This window comes from Neofelis nebulosa, chromosome 8, assembly GCF_028018385.1.
Source record: "Neofelis nebulosa isolate mNeoNeb1 chromosome 8, mNeoNeb1.pri, whole genome shotgun sequence".
NCBI classification, from domain to species: Eukaryota; Metazoa; Chordata; class Mammalia; order Carnivora; family Felidae; genus Neofelis; species Neofelis nebulosa.
The window spans coordinates 97081093-97096121 of record NC_080789.1 but is presented as its reverse complement, the minus strand read 5'-3'; the positions used below and the strand labels follow the sequence as shown (position 1 = coordinate 97096121).

At 45.5% G+C, this 15029-nt stretch overlaps 1 long non-coding RNA gene across 1 annotated transcript; it reads right to left on the bottom strand.

Moving 5' to 3' along the window:
- Positions 1 to 1224: 1224 nt before the first annotated feature.
- On the bottom strand, positions 1225 to 12325 carry LOC131519989 (uncharacterized). The gene is made up of 3 exons (XR_009265902.1): positions 11775 to 12325; positions 5971 to 6037; positions 1225 to 1611 (listed from the first exon to the last, which is right to left on the bottom strand). It is a non-coding gene; the product is annotated as an uncharacterized LOC131519989 (long non-coding RNA).
- Between the last annotated feature and the right edge of the window lie 2704 nt (positions 12326 to 15029).

Genomic DNA, 15029 nt, shown 5'->3' with positions numbered 1-15029 from the left:
GAACTTTTCAAATGGTTTCCAGAAAGATGATTCACTTTCTTTTAAAATATGTATATTATGCACCAATCATATAAGAGATGCTAGAAACAGAACAATCGATAACACAAGATGGGAAGGCAAGTCATGGAGACAAGTGAGCACAGAGGAGAGACCAGATGAGGGATAGAGGCATAGGTAAGAGGGGTGAAGTGTGCAGCCCAAAGGACAGACTTGCAATCAAGTGACCACGGGTGACTGGGCCCCAGGGAGTTGGGAAAGCTTTGGGGAGGGGAGGAACCCCAACGTGTCTCTTGAACGAGAACTGACAAGCAGGTGGGAGAAGGAAGGGCTGGGAGGTGGACCTTGTGCCTGCCCAGTGATTTAGTATGGCCAAATCATGACCTACGGGGCCTAGAGACAGGCACAAAGAGAGAAAACTGGGGAGCGGTGTTGGGGCCACATCCTGCAAGGCTTCACATGCCACACTGAGGAGGTTACCCTGAGCGAACGAGCTCTGCCCAAAGGATCGCCAAACAATCCCTAATGGATATCAAGCTGGGGAAATGCAGAATGAGACCTCTGCTTACAAATACCACACAGGCAGCGCGGCCCTGTCTTTGGAAGAAGGTGAAATTGGAAATCAGCGCCTCAATTTGGAATTCCGCGGTTGCAAATCGCATAAACCTGTGCCACCTGTGAGTGGCAATAAAAAGAGGGAATCTATCAGAAGGATATCAGGAGCACACCAAAATTATCAAGAGGCTGGAAGAACAGGCTTGCAGAGGGGCAGGGGCAGAGGCACAGCAACGGTCTCAAAGGCGGAACAGTTTGACCAAGGGGACTGTGCTGTGGCAGGACGCCGTTGCCACTGCTGTGCTGAACTGGGGCTGACCACCCAGTGCGAGTGCGGGATCTGTCAGCCCTCCGCCGTCTGCCGGCGCCGGGGATACTAGGTAGCTACGGGGGGCTAACTGGTCCCTGACTTCATAAACACTATGAAGTTAGGGTGCATGTTTGGCTGCAGTAACAAAGATCAGAGTTCACACAACTCAAAAAAGGCTGATGTTATTGTTCCCTTGTGTTAAGCCCCAAACTAGTTTGACGGCATTCCTCCAGGAAGCCACTTTGGGTCCAACCTCCCTCCGTATTTTGACTCCACGATCCGACTTCCCAGTTTCTTTCTTTTCTTTCTTTCTTTTTTTTTTTTAATTTTTTTAAATGCTTATTATTTTTAAGAGTGAGAGAGAGAGACAGAGCATGAGCAGGGGAGGGGCAGAGAGAGAGAGAGAGAGAGAGGACGACACAGAATCTGAAGCAGGCTCCAGGCTCTGAGTTGTCAGCACCAGAGCCCAACGTGGGGCCGGAACTCATAAACCGTGAAATCATGACCGGAGGCTGAAGTCGAGGCCTAACCCATTGAGGACCCCAGGTGCCCCCGCCCGCCTGCTTTCTGTTTGTGGTCCAAAAGAGCTGCCCAAGTTCCCACCATCACTTTTCCATTCCAGCCACAGGAAGAAGGAAAATGAAGTGAGATGTCACGCTACTTTCTTTTCAGGGCCCAACTTGGAAGTTGTGTATCTCACTTCTCCTTACAAGCCATCTTCCGGAACACGGTGATGCAGCCACACGGCACTGAAAAAAAAATTGACACGTGTAAGTCAGGATTCTGTGTGGCCAGATAGTTAAGATTCTGTTCCTATGGAGGAGGGGAATGCATATTGGGAGACGACCAGAAGATCCCCAAAATAGGAATCGAGGAGCTAGATTCTGGAAAGACAAAAAAAGAAAAAAAGAAAAAAGAAAAAAAGGCAAATGTCCAGCACAGGCAGGTAGATTAGGTAGAAGAGTGGCTCAGTCATCTGAGTAAGAGATAATAGCAGCCAGGAAGAAGGCCATATACTGAGGATGGAACGAAATGTTTTAAAAATACGAAGGGAGTTAGACTTTCCAGGTTTCAGAGTCTGATTAAATATAAGGGCTAAAGAAAGGGGAGAGAGATAAATGCATCGCAATTTTCTGACGCTCGTAACAGGGTTGATCTCTGAGCCATCACTCAGATAAGGAATATGACAGCAATCACACATGGTACACTTGGGTCTGTGGGACTTTCCCCTGGAGGTGCCAGGCCTCAGTCAGATGCATGGTTCTTGACTCAGGACGGAGTTTGATAATTGTCAGCATTTTGGTGGTAGATGAAGCTGTGGAAGAGAATCCCATCACCAGAGGAGAGTATGAAGTCGGAGACTGAGGGCAGAGGCTTAAATTAACATAGGAGCACAGACCCCAAATTAACCAAACCCATTAACCAACCCCAGGGCTACAACGAAAGCTATCAAATCACAGTGCCCATGATCAGAGCAAGTAGATGAGGCATATTCCGGACCATCCGTGTTTCTTCACCCATCTTTTGTAAGCTCTGACACTTAACAAGCACTCACTGGATGGAAACGCAAAATTTCCTGTAGACAAGGCCTGGATAACCTGATTCAAGGCATCAGTGGGGATACTGGTCAGGCCATTCCTCCCTCACTGAAGGGACAAGCGATCAGTAACTGGAAATTCCTTTGTGTTGAACATTCTTTTCTTGGGGGGCCCGCTCTGTTAGAGGAAACACACCATGACACCCCCAAGGTCTCAGGTTGTGCATTTTCCTATCCGAAATGAAAAGAAGACGGAGCCCTGAAGGAGAGCTGAAGGTTACAGATAAAGCGTCTCCTGTTAAGAAGTCACTGCTTTACGATTTACAATTTATTACAGCTACTTGTGTCTAGTACTCTCTATAGAATGTGAAACAGCATATACAGTGGCCTTCACAGCCAGCTGGAACATTTCTACTTCATTTATTTAGTCAACAGTGGGTGGGACCCTCATACATTTCACCCGCATGTAGGTTGTTCAACAGGTCAGACTCCTTTTCTGCGAAAACTGTTTTCAGGTTTTAATCCCAAGTATCCAGCCTGAGAATGTTTCTCATTTTTCCTTCCTGCTTCTCTTTCCTCACCAAGTAAATCTATAGCTGTGGCCTCAATGAAACACAAAAGGCAGACGTGAATAATTTGAAGCCGTATGAAAAACAATTAGCACAGAAATTGTCCTAGTAAGGTTACTGGAGGATATAGAACAGCTGTGCTCGGTTCCGTTTCGTTCATTATCTTTTAAAGTGAGTTTCTTGAGTTATAATTTACATACAATAACATTTACCTTTTTAAAGAGGATAGCCTGATGAGATTTTGACACTTGAATACGGGTTGTTCCAACGCCATCACAATTAAGATAAAATTTGTATCACCCCAAAGAATTCCCTTGTCTTAAAAATTAATCCCTACCCCCTACTCCCAACTCCTCGCTCCCATTATCTGATTTCTGGTGTTAGAGTTTTGCCTTTTCCAGAATGTCACATGAATGGGATCATATAGTGCTTACTCTTTGGGGTCCGACCGCTCTGACTTAACAAAAGGCTCTTGCGGTGTATCCATGTTGTTGCAGGGATCTGTAGTTTGCTCCTTTTCATTAGTAAGGTATGCCAGCGAATGGATGGACCACAGTTTGTCTATACTCTGACCAGCTGATGGACATTTGGATTGTTCCTGGTTTGTGGCTCTTATGAACGAATGATGTCGTAAACAGTTTCATTTCCTTTGAGAATGGGGTTGATGGGTCATATGGAAGTTTTACGTTTAATTTTATAAATAACCACAAAACCATTTTTCCCAAGCGGCTCTACCATTTTGTATTCGCACCAGAAGTTCATAAGGGCTCCAGTCCTTCCTCCTCCCCAACAGTGCTGACTATTATCTCTCTTCTTTTTTAAAAGAATTTTTTAATGTTTTTATTTATTTTTGAGACAGGGAGAGACAGAGCACGAGCAGGGAAGGGGCAGAGAGAGAGGGAGGCACAGAATCGGAAGCAGGCTCCAGGCTCTGAGCTGTCATCCCAGAGCCCGACGTGGGGCTCGAACTCACGAACTGTGAGATTGTGACCTGAGCTGAAGTCGGACGCTCAACCGACTGAGCCACCCAGGTGCCCTGCTATTGTGTCTCTTCTTAATCCTTGTCACACTGGTCAGTATGTCATGGTATTTCATTGTGGCTCAAACTTTCATTTCCTCAGTGACTAAAAATGTGGAGTGTCTTTTCATGGACTTAGTCATCACCTTTATCTCAGGGTCTGTTCAAACCTTTTCCCCATGTTTAAACTGGATTGTTTGTCTTATTATTAAGTGGTAGGCCTTGTTCCTATCTTCTGGACAGCAGCCTTTTTCATGTTTAAGACCTGTGTTTTGCAAATATTCTCTCCCCATCGGTGACTTATCTTTTCAACTTCTTAACGTGGTGTTCAAAGGACAGAAGTTTTTATTTTGCTGAAATCCAGTTTAGCTCTTTTTTTTTCTTTTGTAGTTTCTGTGTTTCGTATCTTATTTAAAACTTGAGGGACTTAAATTTTTTGTGTTTGCTGTTAAATCAAATGAAGCTACAGTAACTGATACAGCATAATACTGACAATAAATGTAGGCATCCAGATCAATGAAACAGAATAGAGTCTATTTGATCTCTGCTATCTCACCTAAAACATTAATAATTGCTTAGCTTCATTAAACAGAAATGTTCACATTTCTCTGATTCTCCTAAAAGGTTACCCATTTACCTGTTTGAATTGTGATCAAAATAAGTCCCAAACTTTGTGACAAATTGATATATTTCCTAGGTCTCTTTTTATTGTTGATCGCCCCTTCACCTATTTTTTCTGGCTTTTATTTATTTACTTTTTTTTTTTAGTGTTTATTTACTTACTTTGAGAGAGGCAGAGAGAGAGGCAGAGAAAGAGGGAGAGAGAAGCCCAAGAAGGCTCTGTGCTACAGCCCAGAGCTTGACACAGGGCTCGAACTCACAAACTGTAAGATCCTGACCTGAGCTGAAATCAAGAGTTGGATGCTCAACCGACTGGGCCACCCAGGTGCTCCATATTACTATTGAAATTTGTACCTTTTGACCGATTTTGTCCATTTTGCCCATTCTCCTTCCCCACCGACCTTCACCCAGGCAACCACCAATCTGTTTCTATGAGTTGGGGTTCTTTTTTTTTTAAGATTCCACATGTAAATGAGCTCATACGGTACTTGTCTTTCTTGGACTTTTTCCTCTTAGCATAACGCCTTCCAGATCCATCCATGTTGTCTCTTATGGCGGGATTCCCACCACCGTCCCCATTCTCGATCATGTGGGCCCTTCCAGCTCCTAGTCCCAGAAGGTCTCACCCTTCCACCTCAAACCTTCCCAGTGTGTTTGCACGTATTTTCTTTCCCTCCTATCGTTTCGAGAACAAACTCTCCAACTGCTTCTGACCCTATCCATTCTTCAGTCCACTGCACTCTGTTTTTCACAGAATTCCACTCTATTAAAAATACTCTGCAAACAGGTCACTGTTGACTTTCCTAATCATCTGAAAGCAGGTCAGCCAACATAGAACCACGGTAGCCCAGGCAGCACAAAGGAAGGAAACGAAGAAAAATGGGACAGGAGATAAAAGAGGTACTCAGAGGCTGGATGTGCGGTTTTTCAAGTGAAGTCCACGGACCACACTTGCGTCAGAAGCACCTGGTGCCTTCCTAAAAGCACGGGTGCCCGTTCAAGCTGGCTTCATGAGCTTTTTCCATTTATTCATAGTTTTCGTTGTTGCTGGCTTGGTTATTGTTATTGTTTGCTTTGAATATTGCCTTATTCGGGGGCACCATGAGATGTCGTAGGCCCATCTTGTGTTTTCTCTACCTAGCCCGGGATTCGGCCAGTACTTTGCGGAGTCCTGGTGTCTTTTACATGAAAGTAGTACTTAGAAGTGAAGATCCGGACGTGGGATGGGCTCGTGGCTGCGGGACTGTTGCAGCTATCAGGCCATGTCGTTGGACAGAGCCAAGGAGCACACGCATACGCCTAGACACAAAACCAGACACATAATCACATTTACATCTCTACCTATATCTATCTGACTACTTACCTACTGAACCAGGAATTTACTGGTACCTCCAAACTCCATCTACCACCATGGATCACTGGAATGATTTCTTTAAAAAAAAAAAAAAAAAAAAATTTTTTTTTTTTTTAACGTTTATTTTTGAGACAGAGAGAGACAAAGCATGAACGGGGGAGGGTCAGACAGAGGGAGACACAGAATCTGAAGCAGGCTCCAGGCTCTGAGCTGTCAGCACAGAGCCCGACGCAGGGCTCAAACTCACGGACCGCGAGATCATGACCTGAGCCGAAGTCGGCCGCTTAACCGACTGAGCCACCCAGGTACCCTGGAATGATTTCACATTTCTCTCTGTATCATCATTTCCTTCTCAGATTGGTATCCGGTCTCCTTACAACATATTTACCTATTTGATCAGCCCCAGCTTTTATACTTCGTCTTCCATATTCACTGCCGCCCCTTCCTGCTCCAGCCCTGCACCCCCTTCCAGGCCACCCTGCCCTGGAGTGTCTTCCTTAGCTTGACACCCTGCATCAGGATGCACTCTTGCCCCACACGGACAGTCTGCCCCCGACACAGGCTCGGACGCACACATACTGGGCCACGGAAGCTCCCCACCTCCTCCCCCATGACAGGTGGCTCAGGATTGAGTTGTTCAAGAAGCCACGGGAAAGGAAGATGAAAAGAAGTGAGAGGAGGGGGAAAAGAGAAGGAAGGGGAAGAGAATAGGAAGCAGATGCAATATCTCCTTAGCAGGGTAGCAAAAGAGTTGAGGATGGGTTTAGAGGCGCCAGTTGGGAATTTTGTATTCCAAGCCTTGGATGCTGATGATCTTATAGGAGTGGGCGGTGGCGTAGAGAGAAGCAGACCAGTTAGGAAGATATTTAGGGGATAAAATGGACGGAACTTGAGGACAGGTAAAATACAAGGGATGAGGAACAGAAGGAGCGTTGTACTGAGGGTGATTCTTCACACTTGTGTGGTAAATGATGCCATTGCGGGAAAAGGACCAAATTCTACGTAGCCACACATTTTTGTACATCTCTTAAATAGCATTGACATATCTGCTTTGTATTATAGCTATTTTTAGGAATGTAAGATTTTCTTTTTTTTTTTTTTTTTTTTAAGATTTTATTTTTTTAAGCAATCTCTATACCCAGCAAGGGGCTCAAACCCACCACCCCACGATCAAGAGTCCCACCCTCCAGGGGCGCCTGGGTGGCACAGTCGGTTGAGCGTCCGACTTTGGCCAGGTCACGATCTCGCGGTCCGTGAGTTCGAGCCCCGCGTCGGGCTCTGGGCTGATGGCTCGGAGCCTGGAGCCTGTTTCCGAATCTGTGTCTCCCTCTCTCTCTGCCCCTCCCCCGTTCATGCTCTGTCTCTCTCTGTCCCAAAAATAAATAAAAAACGTTGAAAAAAAAATTTAAAGAGTCCCACCCTCCAACTGAGCCAACCAGGCACCCCTATACACATGTAAGATTTTCAAATCAAGCTTTTCAGAGGTTGGCAAAAAAGGCCCACAGGTCAAATGAAGCCTGTTTTTATATGGTCCAGCTAAGAATGGGTTTTTTTTTTTTACATTTTTTTAATGTTTATTTATTTACTTTGAGAGAGAGAGAGCAGGGGAGGTGCAGAGAGAAGAAAGAAAGAATCCCAAGAAGCGCTGAGCCTGATGTGGGGCTCAAACCCACAAACCATGAGTTCGTGATATCATGACCTGAGCCGAAACCAAGAGTCAGTTGCTTAACCTGCTGAGCCGCCCAGGTGCCCCGGTTTTTAACATTTTTAATGGTTGTTAGGAAAATAACATAAAGAGAGATGAATAAGCAACAGAGGTGGTATGGGGCGGGCAAATTTTCAAATATTTCCTCTCTGGCCCTTCATTGGAAAAATGTATAGACCTCTGCTTCATGTAGTTTCTCTTGCATGATTAGGTAATGAATACATATTTATAAAATTGAATTTCATACTTGAAAAAAACGTTCTCCAAAGAATTTAAAATTGTAAAGTAGAAATAATACATAAGGAGGCTTAAGATAGGTTTCTTACGTAGAAAAATGCATATTTTGAAACTTCAGAAAAAATGGAGAATCTTCTGCTGACTTGGTCAGTCAACAAAGATTCATGAGGAAGGAGAATTTGTAAGTTGAACTTGGGAAGTTCAACTTGGCGGGTCTAACTGAAAGAATTGAAGCAGTCTTAAGTATTTATGATGAAATGAACATATTTTAAATCTTTCAAAATTTTACACTGTGGATGATAAATCATATTCTCCTAACCATCAAGCTTTATGCACATAATATCTCAGTTTCAGCCTTTACTCCCCTTATCATAACTAGGAACAAAAAAACTCTTTAAACTGATTGTTACTAGTTGACCAGTAAATGGCTCAACAATCGAGCACATGTGAAGCCACAGTCCATCATCGTGCTTACAATTGCATTTGTATAGAACCCAGTAATTTCTCCATGTGAAAGCAATTGTTTTGCCTCTTCTACAGACCCCCACCCCCACCCCTACCACCAAGGTTTACGTTGTGCCATGTTCTATAACCTTTACCTAGGATTAAGGTTTGGGTATTTTTGCAGTGGATGGTCTTTGGTAACTATTTGGTCTCGTTTTCTTAAGAGGCCGGGTCACAGGAATTGCCACGTGTCTGAATACGCAAGTTGGTAACTTGAGCTTAGCCAAGGATGTGACATTTTTAATAGGACAAGAGCCAAGTTGTTCTATTTTCCATACAGGTGGTTACAAGCAAAACATATTAGTCACGGTAAAGGAAGTAAAAATGCAAGAAAAAAAGGTAGAGATGCTGCCTTGTTCCCTTCCTCCAAGGAATTGAACTTTAAACACTCAGTTTAGTGGAGACTTTCTTTCTGAAGCATTTCCTTACCCCTCCTCCATCTGTTTTTGAAGCTAGAATTAACTATGTCTTTTCTACACCCATGCCTAGTATTTTCTGTACCACTTTACACAGTTTAAGTGTCTATAAGAGCTTCTATAACAATTCAGAGCAGTTGTCCACATGTCTGCTTTGCCCGCTGGACTGCAGACTTCTCGGGGAAAGGACCTTGTCTATCTTTCTCGTTCCCTCACCTAATCAACTGCCCACCACAGAGCAGGCACTCCAAAAATGTGTGTAGATGAGTAAATGCATGAATGGCTTAGAGTTACTGGGTGATGACACTGCCTATAGAGGGAGTGGCCAGGACCTAATACCCATTTTCCCCCTCCCAAGATGATGGAGTCCTCAATTTTTGCCTGGTTACATGGCCGTCTGGAAAGGAAGCTTCAATTCCCAGCCTCCCTTGCAGCTAGGTATGGCCATTTGGCTGATGTCCGCCCAATGGGATGCAAGCATAAGCACAGGGTGGCAGTTTCCAGGCCCCTTCTTCACCTTTCATTCATGTTATTGGGCCTGGATCAAGAGGTCAAGAGCTATATTCCGGGGATGGTGGGTCATGGGGGCCAAAGGAGCGTGGGATCCTAAGGACTTCACGGTTTGTGGCTGCCACCTCGGCTGTGAGCTGCAAACCCTGGACTATTGCCTGAGAAAGAAATAAACTTCTAGTTCTGAAAACCATTACCACCTTAGGCTTTGTGTATCACTCTCAGCCAAACCTATTGCTAGGCAGTACAGGACTCAAAGTGTTGACAGCCTAGAGCGCCTAATTACCCACATATCACAGGGCTTGTGGAAACTGTCTTTAAAAACAAACAAAGCAAAGATCTAAGGATTTCACCCCCTTCTCCCCACCCACATCCAGGTTGCAGGAGTTGCTGTGGAAAGCTAGGTCTGCAAAGTCAGCTATGCGGAAACTTAACTGGAAGAACAGTAGGAGAGAAATTAGGGGAGGGAGGGGGAGGATGGGAAAGAGACAGGACAAAACAGAGAGAGATTAATGAAATGAAAGGAAAAATTAATGGTAACTAATATCAGGCCTCTCTCAGCTTCCTCTCCTTTCCCCACAAGGCAGGAGTAGAATGCACAGAAAGGGAAGGTGAGACTTCTACCCTGACTGAGGAAAATTACAAAACATTACAGCAGAAGGGGCAACAAAGAATATAGAGGCCAATCTTGTAATTTCACAGATGAAGTGGGGTCAAGGGGAAAGAAATTACCTTATTCAGCTCACACAGCTGTGAGGATCAAAGCCAATAGCGGGTCCTAAGACAGTATAGTTGACCCTTGAACAACGTGGGGGTTAGGAGAACCAACCCCATGTGCAGTCCAAAATCTGTGAATAACTTTTGACTCCCTAATAGCCTGTTGACCAGAAGCCTTACTGATAAACAGCCGATTAACACATAGCAAAACCTTGGATTGCTAGTAACGTGTTCTACAAGTGTTCCACAAGACGAGCAAGCATTTTAAATAAATTTTAACTTGATAAACGAGCAATGTCTTGCAATACGAGTAGTACGTGATGCCGAATGTCACGTGATCACCACTGAACCAATGGTTCTTGAAATTCGCTTTGATATACGAGTGCTTTGGATTACAAGCATGTTTTTGGAACAAATTATGCTCGCAAACCAAGGTTTTGCTGTATTTTGTATGTTACAGGTATTAAAGACTAAATTCTTACAATGAAGTAAGCTACAGGGAAAAAAATGTCATTAAAATCATAAGGAAGAGAAAATACATTTACAGTACTGTACTGTATTTATTGAAAAAAAATCGCATGTAAGTAGACCTGTGTAGTTCAAACATATGTGTTCCAGGGTCTACTGTATTTACTCTTCTATATAGCGTTCTCTCTGTTAATCTCAGATTGTTAAAGATGGAAAGATGCTTAGTCCAAAGTCCTCATTTTAAAAGTAAGGAAAGATGTTTTGAGAGAAGTCAACTAAATTGCCATGGTCACGCAGTTGGCTTCTTTTTTGTTTGTTTGTTTATTATTTTTGAGAGAGAGAGCAAGCAGGGAAGAGGCAGAGAGAGAGGGAGACACAGAATCGGAAGCAGGCTCCAGGCTCTGAGTGCTCAGGACAGAGCCTGAACACGGGGCTCGACCTCACAGACCAGGAGATCATGACCTGAGCTGAAGTCAGCTCCCCAACCGACTGAGCCACCCAGGCGCCCCAATTGGCTCCTTACTACCAAATCAGCTTATCTTCCCTAGTCTTTGCATTCACAAACAACAACGATGTGTTGGAAAAGGTTATATTAATCCAAAGTAAATGTGCAAATTCAAAGGGGGCATGGAGATAAGCAATACCGTGTAAATGCAAATGTAAAAACACCCTCCCCCCACAACGCAACGTATGTTGGTCCACGACCAGTTAACAGTTTTTAACATCTGACACTTTTCTTCCTGTCCTAACTGGCCGCCAGAGTTCTTTTGCAAAACTATGTTTCCAAGTTCCCAAGACGGATACATGGTTTAAATATATGTTTTAAACTTGCAATTGTTCTATCTTTGAACTCCTTGAGAAGTAACACTATTCATCTTCACCTTTAAACTGCTCTGTGAAGTTTGTTACCAGCTGTTTACACATACCAGCCCTCTTTTTCTGCACAGAACCTCTCTCAGCAGGTCACCGGGCTCTTAGCACTGAACCCTTCAAATTCCTATACATTTCCTTCTGTTGATAATACTGGCTTTCACCCTTCGCGGAAACAGGGCAGAAGGAACGAGAGCAAAGAGGAAATGAATTTGGATGGGAAGAAGCCCTCGTCACCTTGTGAATAAAACGCGCGTGAAAGCTTCAGTAACGTGGATTCTCCAGGAGAGAGGAGAGCAGCCCCACACGGGGAGCTGGGTCAGGTGGTGTGTATCTGCACCCCTGTGCGTGAAGTGCTGCAGTGCTGAGGGCGAGGGCGTACTTACAACCAGGGTCTGCCCTGCACCAGGAAGAAGCCTTGGGGTGTTTTCACTAGTGGCTCTCCTCTGTCCAAGCAGCACCGGCTGATGTCCTTGAAAACGTTCTCATGTGCCCACTTCATTCTTAACGAGGCCAAGCGCATTAGTCATGCAACTCACGGACAAATAGGAATGTCTGTAGCTCTGGACACAGTCACGAACTCATTGTACTTTGCACAGGAAGCTCGGCTCTGCGTGCTCAAATGTCATCCTCTAAAGGTCAGCTCTAAGTCCACAGAAGCAGTCTAGGAACACTGACAGCCGAGATGAGCACGCGGCACTTCAAACAAGAAAGCTCTACAGTGGTTTTCGTCTCCCCGAACAGCGGCAGGTACAGGCTGGCAAGCCCGCCTTTGCCCCTGGGCAGACTGCCCTTTGGAAAGGAAAGCGGTCTCTCCAGACTTTCCTGTTGGAAACAGTGCCTGAGACTGAAAAGAGGAAAGGAGGTCCAGGGAACTCTTCCTGCTGCAACAGAACTAGTCCAGCCTGGGTCCTGAGATCCTTGACCTGCTGTGTGCATAAAGGGAAACTCAACTCCCCAGCATGCCTCTCCGCTCCCAAAATAGTCCCCTTGGCCTGGCGCATCCTCCCCATTCCGCCCGCCACCGAGGCAGCCCGGTCAGCGGTAAAGAGTTTGGATGAATTTAGAGATCACGTGCTCCAGCCCCCCCTACCTGTCCATCAAAGTCCACTTCAATTAGCACCTCCTCCATTAAGACCTTTCAGGATCCCGCTGGCTCTCAATACATTGGCCCTTTGGCACGCCCTCATGCTGTTGATCACATTAGATCAGTGGAAGTTGACTGCGTCCGTATTTTTCACACCCCCTACAGGGCCAGCTTAAAACCTGCAAATTACACAATTTGTCCTAAAAATTAAACAATAACCTGTGCGCTTCCTACAATTAAAGATTTTATGCTTGGGGAAGGAAACGTATCATTTTTTTTTTTTTAATTTTTTTTTTTCAACGTTTTTTATTTATTTTTGGGACAGAGAGAGACAGAGCATGAACGGGGGAGGGGCAGAGAGAGAGGGAGACACAGAATCGGAAACAGGCTCCAGGCTCCGAGCCATCAGCCCAGAGCCCGACGCGGGGCTCGAACTCACGGACCGCGAGATCGTGACCTGGCTGAAGTCGGACGCTTAACCGACTGCGCCACCCAGGCGCCCCTCATTTTTTTTTTTTTAACCAAACTTGGTTTCTCTGCGTTTCCAGTTGCCCAAGTGTCTGCTCAGCATGTCTAGGGGGTGGGTGCTTGGTCCACCTCCATCCCAACTGCACCGCGGATGTGAGCACGGTCAGGACAAAGGCAGCCTTACCCCTGTAAGAGCCCTGTAGGATTAAGCACGCCGTCCGGAACACAGTAAAAACACAAGAAATGAATAATGAAATGAACAGAGCTAGCATGAACTCGATGAGGGGCAAGAAGTAAGATTACACGGCCCCATCCAAGGCTTCCTAGTGCCCCACGGGGACCACACGACTCCCTTAACACAGGAAACAGCATGACTCTTGATAAGCAAGCAGTACACAAAGCACAGCTTCCTACCCTTCCTCTCCCTGCAGCTCAGTGCCCTTGGCAGGGAGCCACCTGCCTCCAGCCTTGTTTGGAAAAGTATTCATGGGACAATGGCGGTAACGTTGCACAAACACTTGTTTGGATGTTTGTGGGGATCCACTGCTGCCGTTACTGCTCCTGCTGCTTCCGGAATCCAGTCAGCAAATGCCTTGGGAATGCAGCTTCTCCCGTAGCTTAGGAAGTTCTCTACTTTTGACACCTGCAACATCACTTTCCACATTCTCGGTCAGAAATCAGAAGGCACCCACCCGCATTTCCTGTGTTCATGGTAGCAATAAGTGGCAGAGAAGGGTAGGCTGCTGGGCAGCTGCCAAGTTGCAGGGAAGGGGGCTGAGTAGGGACAGAGCCACAGAATTTGGTAAATCTGGACCACTAACCTCCCCCCACCTCTCCCTGTTTGGTCCTTTACAGCCTTCTTACTAGTCAGGAACAGATTTCTGTCTCTTTTTTTTAAGTTTAGTTATTTATTTGGAGAGAGAGAGAGAAAGAACGGAGGAGAGACAGAGGGAGAGAGAGAGAGAGAGGGAGGATTCAGTCAGGCCCCCCACTGTCAGCACAGGGCTCCATGCAGGGCTCGAACCCATGAACCATGAGATGATGACCTGAGCCAAAACCAAGTGTCAGACAGTTAACTGATGAGCGACCCAGGCGCCCCCAGATTTCTGCCTCTGAAAGCAGCAGCCTGAGTTGCTAAAAGCCATTATCTGGGATTTAGGGATGAAAATGCCCACAGGAGAAAAAAAAAAAAAAAAACACCCTAAGAGGATTCAGCTGGACCAATCTTTTGGTCATTGGACTGTCTGCAAGGCCAAGGGGGAATCCATGCTGATTTCAGATCACCATTCATTCAATGACCTCAGATCTCAGGGGAATGCTGGCTGGCTAGTTTATAAATACGTTCAACCCTGGTCTCTGAATGAATTCTTTAGGAATATGAATTTATCCAGTTGCCTAAAGAGCTTCTCATCTGGGCTCACAGTTACCACATTCTCTAAAACCATGTCTAATCCCTTTCTTACACTGCTCCTAAAACACTCATTGCTGGGTGTCCGTGGCATTTCGATTCTCCTCGAAGTGCTCATTTGAAAGAAAATTCTTTTCGTAGTTTTTGATAGTATTAAATCATTGACGAGTGACTCTCAAAAACTGGTTCTCCGAGTGTCCCCTTCTGTACGAGAAGCTAGAATGGGATGATTAAGGCCATGAAGTTCTGATGGCCCTCTGGTGGCCCAGGGTAGGCTTGACGTGTGACATGAGAGAGAGAGGCACCCTGAGTGAACGGGTGCTGACCACCACCTCCCCGTTAAAGGGTATGCGTACTGGGTTGAATAGTATCTCCCAAACTTCTTGTCCACCTGGAGCCTGGGACTGCGACTTTATTTGGAAAAGGGGTCTTCACAGATATTCAAGTTACGATGAGGTCATACTGGATTACAGTGGGCCTTAAATCCAATATGACCGGCGTCTTTCCAAAGAGAGAAACACAGACCCAAAGGAAGAATACCTGTGACAACGGAGGCAGAGACTGGAGTCACGCCTCTGAAAGCCAAGAAAGCACCTTCCCCCTAAATTCTTCTTTGCCACATCATTTACTAAGTATCTAGCTCATGGCAGAAACCAGGCTAGATCCCAGAACTACGAT